At 25.6% G+C, this 10,177-nt stretch overlaps 1 long non-coding RNA gene and 1 pseudogene across 1 annotated transcript; one reads left to right on the plus strand and one right to left on the minus strand.

Annotated features, from left to right (window-relative positions):
- Positions 1 to 439: 439 nt before the first annotated feature.
- LOC111241631 lies at positions 440 to 1,314 on the minus strand. Its single transcript, XR_002667642.1, has 2 exons — positions 1,174 to 1,314; positions 440 to 753 (listed from the first exon to the last, which is right to left on the minus strand). It is a non-coding gene; the product is annotated as an uncharacterized LOC111241631 (long non-coding RNA).
- A 6,911-nt stretch (positions 1,315 to 8,225) lies between these two features.
- Positions 8,226 to 9,664, plus strand: LOC106761749 (annotated as a pseudogene).
- The last annotated feature ends 513 nt before the right edge of the window (positions 9,665 to 10,177 follow it).

The raw sequence follows: 10,177 nt of genomic DNA on the forward strand, positions 1-10,177 counted from the left end.
TGATAGTAGAATTAATGGGTGGTCTGATAGCGGCCCGTTAGGGGAAGGAACAAAATGCCATATAGATCTCGCTAGTTTAGGCTCCAATCATGACTCTCATACTATATTAAGAAGTGGATTTTAAATCTAACTCAATCCCACAAAACGGACTTTTAAGATGAGATTTATACCCACTTATATATATTATAAATTGACTTTATCTTTAGTCGATGTAAAACTATATGTTTTTACTTTCAATAGAAAAGAAATATTAGTGATATTATGCATAAGTATAATGACGTCTAGTAATATGTTTTTAATTTGTGAATGTTTTATTTAATTTTTTTTATCAACTTCTCTCAGACTCACTTAAAAATAAATAAATAAATGATCGTATAATCCATATAAAGTTTTTTATCTACATTTTCTAAAATTTTATTTTAATTTAATGCAAACTATATTTTTAACCTTTATTAACCTCGGTATTCTTATAATATAGCTGGAAAAAGGTACATCAAGAAGTTCCCAGTGCAGTACTATAATCAATTATTTACAATACGTATATAAACAGTAATAAATATATATGCTTCTGCTCTGCAAAGTTTTCCTTCAAACCCAATGCTGTACTCTCTGTCTTGTGGATCATCTCCTCTATATGCTTCTGCACTGCAAAGTTTTCCTTGAAAAACCCAATATTGTAATCTCTGACTTCTCATGGATGACCATAATAATTATGGCCTTCTGGATCATATGATGCCTCAAGGATGCGTCCATCTTAATGATTCCCAAAACAAAATATTAGAACTTACACATCAGTAATCAAAATTATTATACTAATTACACATAATTTTAAACTAAAACAAAACAAAAGAACTTTGGAGAGATACGAAAAAAAATAGTTAACACTTGAATCAGAAACATTAAGCGGTTCAATTTCAAAAGATTAAACGATATTTTATAGGAATTATGTATTATTTGTTAGAATACAAACAAAGTTTCACATCGAGTAAAAGAAGACTCAAACATGAATTTATATATATATATATATATATATATATATATATATATATATATATATATATTTTTATTGATATAAAAATAAATCTGTAAAAGCTTGAATTTTACGAAGATATGTGTATATCAAACCTCTCCTACGTATTAAATAATATTTTACAGGAGTTGTGTGTTACTTACATGGTTTCTGATGAGATTCGGACATCCAAAAGGGCAACCTTGCTGCAGCCAGATTCATTGATAAGAGTAGCACAAATATCATAACCATGTTTAATAAGATAAGCTTCTTAAAGTAAGCCATTTTAGTTTCAAAGGAAAAAGGTATTGCTGCAGTGTGTGATGATTCAATGGAATATAGCATATATTTATACTATACACACAAAGACAGAGATAAAGAAAAATCTTGTGCATACTATTCTAATATATTTAATATTTTAAATTTTATTATCCTATAAAAGCAATAATTTCAGACTTATACTTCAAATAAGTTAAAAATATTAGCATTGTCTGTAAGAACAAAAACAAAAAGTTTATTGCGACACACTTGATACCTCAAAAGTAATATAAAAAATAGTTTAAATACATTTAATAAATGATAACTTTAACGATATTATATCAACAAACTATATCTCGGATAAGATTATTAATATAAACAATATTATTTCGATATACTTTAAGTCCAAATAATGACGTTGTTTATTTATTTTGTGTTATACCATATTTTATCAAATTCAATAAGAACAATTAAAAAAATAATATATATTAAAATAAATATAAAATAAAATATAGATTCATACGAGCAAATATAGCACGGTGATAAAATACTTTTATATTGATCAAAAGATATAAATGTTTATAAAATTTAAAAAATTTGGTAAAAAAGACTAAAACCATAGTTTTCTAAAGTTGAAGGACTAAATTGTACTATAGTTTGAAAGAGGGACTGAACACAAAAACGGCCAATAATTGGGGGACGAAAAACATATTTAACCCTTTTTTTTATAATGGATGGCAAACCAAAGTAACCCTTTTCAAATTATTATTTCTAATAAACATTTTCTTATAGATAATTTTTTTTATCAGCTCTATGGATTGTATAAAGAAAATAATAGATTATCATGTGCCATATTATCTTAATTTAGAAAACTAACATGTCCATATTTAAATCACATCTCATAAAAGATATAGATTTTTTTTCTTGATAACATTTCAACAATATATATATATATATATATATATATATATATATATATATATATATATATATATATATATTTTATTTTTTTTTATAAAAACGACAAAACGAAAGACTTGTAAGAAGACTTGATACAAAAGCTACAAAAAACGTCCTTATTCATCTTTTAACATTTTGCAAAGACCTTGACTTAATAAAAAGGGTACCGTCATTAACTTCTTAAATCTATTACTCTATAAAATTTTAGTCACCACATAATTTTCTTCCCCTGTATAAATCTATACCGGTACACGAATCAATATATTTTCTTAAATTATTATAGATATTTTGCAAATTAAAATGAATAGAATCTATATTTTTTTACTTCAAGTTTAATGTTGGTACCTAAGGTAGTGTTCTTTTAGTTTGGGTTTCTTTTTTTTTCATTCATTTTGTTTTTAAAATACATCTTAAAAGGTTAATAGAGATAGTGTACATAAATTATTATTGACATCACATCTGATGTAATGTGAAATTATTAAAAATATCAAAATAAGTCATAGTAAAGATATAAGTAGTAGGAAGATTTGTCTTAAAAAATCTTTAGAATCATTTTTTTTTATAGATGAAACAATATTTCGATTTCAAGTTCCTTGAGATAATATCATTAGGATTAATCATCATATTAATGGTATTGACTATTAAACTCACTGTTGCATCATAATTTTTATCCTCATATAACTAAGAAAAGATGTATTGAAATTGTTTTTGGCCTTATCTCTTAAGAGATGTAATATTTATAATATATATAAAATAAATAAAGATTCAAGTTTTAGTATTCTATTCTAATTTCTAACAAATGAGTGGAATAATGTGAGAAATTGGAAAAATAAATTTATAAAGTAGTTCATGTTGATAAGTCGAAAACTTTATGCTAAATATTAATAGTTTTTTAAAAATCTAATTTAATTTTATAAAATCGATTTATAAATACTTATTTTATATATTATAAATTAGTTTTACCTTTAGTTATTTTATATATTATAACTTAGTTTTATTTTGCTCAATAATTGCTCAAGATTTCCAATAAATATTGTAACTTTTCTTACTTTTAATAAATAATTTCATAAATATGGTAACTTTTTCTTACTTTTAATAAATAATTTCATACGTGGGGTATATGCATTATAATGTAATGTAATATAGAACTATGCATGTTAACAATCATGTACTAAATTTGGGATAAATATGAGAGTTGAAAGGAAAGTTTAATTACAGAAAATAATCACTAAAAGAATATTGATGTTAATAAAATCGATAAAATATTTATCACAAAAAGATAATATAACATTAAGATGTGCACTATAAAGCAGAAGAGAGTAAATTTTTAAAATATTCATGCATGAAAATAGATTATATTTCTTTTTAATATAAAGTTGCATCTTATTTGAGTTTATTAGATAATAAATATATATTAAAACAAGTTTGTCTAAGCAAACATTGTTTTGAAGTTTAACATATGTCTAAATGAAATAATGTTTAATTGTTTAGGATAAAACATAAGAAACGCTAAATGCTACACTTTAAGTATCCTAAACTATATAAGAGTCTCTAACTAAGACTAGTGTCTAAAGTATGTTTGACCGTCTAACTAAGAATAGTGTCTAAAGTATGTTAAAGACAAAATTGTCTAAGCGCCATAAAAATTCTCATGTTTTAAAATTTAATCAAATAATATTAAAAAAAATAATAATAAGAAAATAACTTGGGGTGAAAACAAAAGACTTAGAGCCTGAACCCCAAACATACACAACCTAGAACCAAATAAACATAGAAAAACTTAGATAAACACTTAGGTATTAAGAAATAGGAAAAACATCTAGGTTAAAACACTCAGACGCATGACTAAACTTTGTTGAGCCTAAAACGTCTAAGAAAGATTGAGTTAAACGATCAATGATTTTACTACCTGATGGAATAAGTATTCAGCTTATCTCAAAAAACAAAATAGGTCAAGACAATGTCTCTGACAAAACATATATAAAAGAGAGCTTAAGCAACCTAAACATTATCTGTCTAAAAAGAGACAAAAGCTAAACAAACATTTATTTGACTAAACGATGCAATGAGCTTAAAAAATACCCCATCTTATGATGAAGTGTATATATATATATATATATATATATACACGTTTGATATCTTTAGAGAAAAGAAATTAATTGTAAAATGTTAACTAACGGTAAATGTTAACTAACGGTAAATGTTAACTAATGGATTAAACTAGTATAAAAACAAGTGTGTCTTGTTTTTCAAAGATTTTCCATTAAAAGTTTTAAAAAATTAAGCGTTTAACATCTATTACAAATAGTCTTATTCCCGAAAAAATAATATTATAAATAATCTATATTAAACCATTTTGTTAGTAGGGTGATTACAAGTAAAATATCACATGAAATAAAACATAATATTTTAAATATTTGATAATATTAAGACATAAAATCTTATTTTAAATGGTTTAGACCAATTCTTGTGGACGACAAATCGCTACATATTTGACTTTGAACAACTGCTCACCCAGAATAACAAAATGCCGACTACATTAACATTCCTCATACTTTAACTTGTTTCTAAACTCCATTTTTCATGAATATGACAATAAATAATACTCGTTGAGATTCTCGAGTCTGGATTTTTAAGGGAAGAAGGGAAACAGTACTGATATTATATATAAATTTGACTGGCACCTAGTAATATGTTTTTAATTTGTGAATGTTTTTCTTTTTATCAACTTCTCTTATACTCACTTAAAAATAAATAAATAAATTATCTGATAATCCATATAAAAATTTTTATTTACATTTTCTAATAAAATTTTATTTAAATTTATATATAAACTATATTTTTAACCTCTATTAAGCTTTCTATTTTTATAATATAGCTGAAACAAGGCACATCAAGAAGTTCATTATTTTAATGTATTAAAAACATGATATATAAATAACTTTATATAGAAGAGAAAAATAAAAAAAATAAAACATAACTAAGTCAAATACAAATACAAATTTGTAACTATTACAATCAAATTCAATTTCCGAAAAATCTATACTAATAATATATTAATATGAAATTGAGTTTAAGAAAAATATATGCTAATAATCTATATGGTTATGGCCTGCAAAGTTTTCCTTCAAACCCAATATTGTACTCTCTGACTTCTCATGGATGATGACGATTATAATTATGGTCTCGTGGATCATCTGCTCTCAGAAGCCGTCCATCTTAATGGTTCCAAAAACAAAATATTAAAACTTACTCATCACTAATCAAAATTATTATACTAATTATACATAATTTTAAACTTAAACAAAATAAAAGAACTTTGAAGAGAGTGTTATTAGGAGGAGGTTCCCTACACACATAAAACTCCATGGTAAGACATTGTTCGCTTTAGACTAAGCTGTCATGAATTTGTTTTTGGTACCAAAAACAAAACTGTGAGAACTTGACCTAAAACGGACAATGTCTTACCATGTGTAGAGTTCTATATGTGTGGCGAACCTTCTCAAAGAGAAGAAAAAAATAGTTAAAACTTCAATTTCAAAAGATTAAATAATATTTTGTAGGAGTTGTGTTACTTACATGTTTTCTGATGAGATTGGGACATCCAAAAGGGCAACCTTGCTGCTGTCAGATTCATTGATAAGAGCAGCACAAATATCATAACCATGTTTAATAAGATAAGCTTCTTAGAGTAAGCCATTTTAATTTCAAAGGAAAAAGGTATTCCCAAATTGCTGCAATGTGTTAGGGTTCAATGGAATGTAGCATATATTTATACTATACACACGAAGACAGAGATCAAAAAGAAAAATCTTTGTGTATACTATTCTAATAAATTGTTAAAAGAGATGTTTATTAAATAATACATAATATTATTTTATGATATTTATCTTTGAACAAATGCTCACATAGAATACCATTATAAGATGCCAACCACATTATGATACGAATCCTCATACTTTTTAAGGTTTCTAAGGAAAAATCTATTTTTTTTTTTCAAAAATATTACAATAAATAATAATTGTTGAGAGTGTGAAAGTTTGAATCTTTTAAGAAGAAAAGAAGAATGAGTAGAATTACATATAAACTTCGTTTGACCGGCATCTAGTGATATGTTTTTAATTTATGAATTTTTTTTTATCAACTTCTCTTAAATCAATTTAAAAATAAATAAATAAATAGATTAACTTTATTAATTTATATCAAACTTTTATGTAAATTTTCTAATTATTTTTGATTTATATATAAACTAATTTTAACCTGTATTATTTTTTTTATAATATAGTTCCAAAACTATATACATCCACAAGTTGCTTGTGCACGTGCTATTTTACTAGTCCATTTAGACACGTATCATCTTCAAAGTTTGACATAGAAGTCTTTTTTTTTCTGAACTGCTTTTTCAACTTAATCTATTAATAACTAGAGTCTTTTATAACCAATATTCTTTAAAAAAAATAGTTTTTTAATTAAAGATTATTTAATATTCTTTAAAAAAATGTTTATTTACATTTATTATAGAGCTATCAAAACGGGTCACCCAGTCCGACCTGACCCAGACCCAGTCCACCACGGGTTGGTCACTTAGTGAGCCAACCCAACTCGATTCATATATTAGCGAGTCAAAAAACTTCAAACCCGATCCGATCCATTACGAGTTGGTGGGTAACAGGTTGGTTCACTGGCTCGCTTAATTACAATTTTTTCTAAATAAAAGAAATTATAAAATTTTTATAATTCAAATATAAAAAAATTTCACCCTCAAATTTCACTTCCAACATGGGTGTTTAATTAATTTTGAAAATAGGAAACTCATAATTTTTTCAAGCAAAAAAAAAATAATAAATATTTTTTTATAAAATTAAAATTAAATTTTAATAAAATAAAATTAGGTAGGTGGATTGGTGGGCCAATTTGGTCCACCAAATTTGCATGAGCCATGTTTAAATGAATCGGATTAAAATCTTACCTACATAAAATAAATATAATTTTTTCAAATCCAATCCGATCTAAACTCGTGGTTGACCGGGTGAACCTGCGGGTTATGACGTATTGACGGTTTTAATTTATTATTACCAAAACTTTATATTGTATGAATCATTTTTAAATTATAAAATTAGACAAATTTAATAACCTTCCATTTTAATGACAAATATAATAAGTTTTTAATTGATTATTTATTTATCAAAGTATAAGATATAAATGGGTAGTTATAAATACGCCTTGCTTTACTGTACATTATACAAAAATAAATAAATATTAATTATAAAAATTCTATGTTTTAGTTTATTTTCAATTTGAAAATTTTAATTTATTCTCCTTATGAAATTTGGTAACTTAAAAGGTTCAACTTTATTTATGTTAAATAATAATTTAAAAATATGAAAAAGATGAACTAAAGTGTGAACAAAACACAACTACATCAAGTGAAAAATAAAATTTTAATTTGACAATTTTTTATTAATAAATTGTAAGTGAAATAATTAATGAAAATTTATGAAGGGTTAATTAGCTTTATTGGGTCAAGATCAATGTGGTGTTCGAATCAGTAAAATGAATCAAATTGACCAAACCCAGTTCCCTTAAAAATTTTATTAACGAGGGTAAAACAACAGCAAACAATTTTTTTACCTTGATATTGATAACAAGAGAGAATATATATATATATATATATATATATATATATAACACAGAATATCTTCTTAATTTTCTTCCTACACTCCATAAAAGTGGTACTCGATCATCAAATTATTTCTCATTAATTGATGATTTATTTACCGAAGTATAAGATATAAATGGGTAGTTATAATATATACAATACTTATTTCAGAATAATTTTGCACCACATAATAATACTGACGAGAAGTGATATTTTTGCTAGAAAAAGGAGCAGTGAGAACATAAATTTTGCAGTTAGAAGAGAGAGCAAAAGAAAGTGTAGAATGGATTGGAATTATGGAGAGGAGGAAAAAGCATGCATCTCTGCAATGCAGCATTGCTTTGGTCCAGTTTTGAATGCAGCAATTGAGCTAAAGTTGTTTGAGATCATAGCAAAGGCATCTCCAACAGAAGTTGGTGTGACAGCATCTGATGTTGCCTCTCAACTTCCAACACAGCACCCAGAATTGGCTCGCAGGATTGATCGCATCTTGTCTCTGCTTGCAACTATTCTCTTCTCACTTGTTCAACTTGCACAAACGAAAATGGTGAAGGGAGTAATCTTGGCACAATCGAGATGAAGAAGATTCTAGAAATGTATACAGGATTTGAAGAAATATATCTTTGCTAGTTGATGTTGGTGGTGACACTGGCCAAAATCTGAATATGATAATCTCCAATTATCCTTCTATTAAGGGCATTAATTTTGATTTGCCTCATGTTATACAAAATGCTCCCATTTATTCAGGTATCTTTTATTTTTCTCTACTTTGTCATTATGCTTTAATATTTGTAACTAGTTATTTAAGATACAAATATCAAAATAGGTTAAAGAGTCAACTCAATTCACCACAAATTTGAATTAGATAGGATTTGAAAAAAAAATATATTCTTTTTATGTGAGTCAATTTTTAATTCAGTTTATTTAAAATCCATTTATTCGGATTGATCCGTGATAAACTAAATTGATTTACTAATCTATCTAATTTTATTTTATTAGTTTATTATATTATGAAACTTAAAAAAAAAAAATACTTAATCCAATTTCAGATGGGATTTTAAAGAAATGTTTAATGTAGAACCACAACATTAATAACACCTTAATCTAATATATGAAAGAGGAACTAAAATTAATTTTAATCTAAAATTTTAAAACAACAAGTTCATTTTATATTAAAATAACTTTTCAAAAAATACCACTCTATGGGATTTATTGTTTCATTTGTTTATTTATTTTGCAAGCTATAATGAGTAAAATTAATTAAATTATTGTGAAGGGATAGAGCAAGTTGAAGGAAACATGTTTGAAAGTGTTCCACAAGGTGATGCTATAATATTAAAGGTTAGTCTATTTCTCAAATAGTTTATCTAAATAAAATTAACTTAAGTTACAAATATTGAGATTTTTCTGTTAGTCTATTATATTTGAATTTCTTACTTCAAAAACTCTTTACTTTTGCATAGTTTGTTGATAATATTGTAGGCAGTGTTACAGAATTGGTCGGATGAAAAATGTGTAGAAATTTTTTAAAGAATTGCTACAAAGCTTTGCCAGAAAAGGGAAAGGTAATTGTTATGGAGATCATAATGCCTGAAGCAATTCACTCAACAGATGCAGATAAAATGGTGACTGGCTTTGACAATCTTATGTTTTTGGATGCTGGCACCGAAAGAACTGATAAACAATTTCATAATTTATCCAAACTCTCAGGATTTTCTCATTTTCAACTTGTTTGTCGTGTCTTCTCAGCTTTGGGAGTTATAGAATTTCATAAGTGAATATATTATCAGTGTGAGTTTCTTATGTCAATTGCTTTCTGGTTTGTATGGTTGAAGTATCTTCTATGACAGTTTAAATTCTTAAAAGATAATCTTTTAAATGATAAGAACTATTTACAAATAGTTATATATTATCATAATATTCTTCTTATTCACTTATAAGATTGTTTCAAATAGTTTATATCTCCAGAATCTCCTTTGAATGACATAATCAAAGTAAGAATGAAGACAAGACCACTCATGACTCATCCCAAACCATTGGAAAATATAAACATAACAGTAAGAAACATCAGTGTCAACCGTACACATAATAACGTTTCTTATAACTTTGTCTAATTTTCCTTGGTCCATCAATTATGTTTGAAACCAAGTACTCATCTTAAAATGTAGAAACAAGGTTAGAGAGATCGAAACCCTAATAATATATACGAAAGTGATTCTTTGACACACCTAAATATTTTTTATTCATTTTAATATTATTCTTATTTTATTTTAATCTTCTTTTTTTCTTAA

This window comes from Vigna radiata, chromosome 5, assembly GCF_000741045.1.
Source record: "Vigna radiata var. radiata cultivar VC1973A chromosome 5, Vradiata_ver6, whole genome shotgun sequence".
Lineage (NCBI taxonomy): Eukaryota > Viridiplantae > Streptophyta > Magnoliopsida > Fabales > Fabaceae > Vigna > Vigna radiata.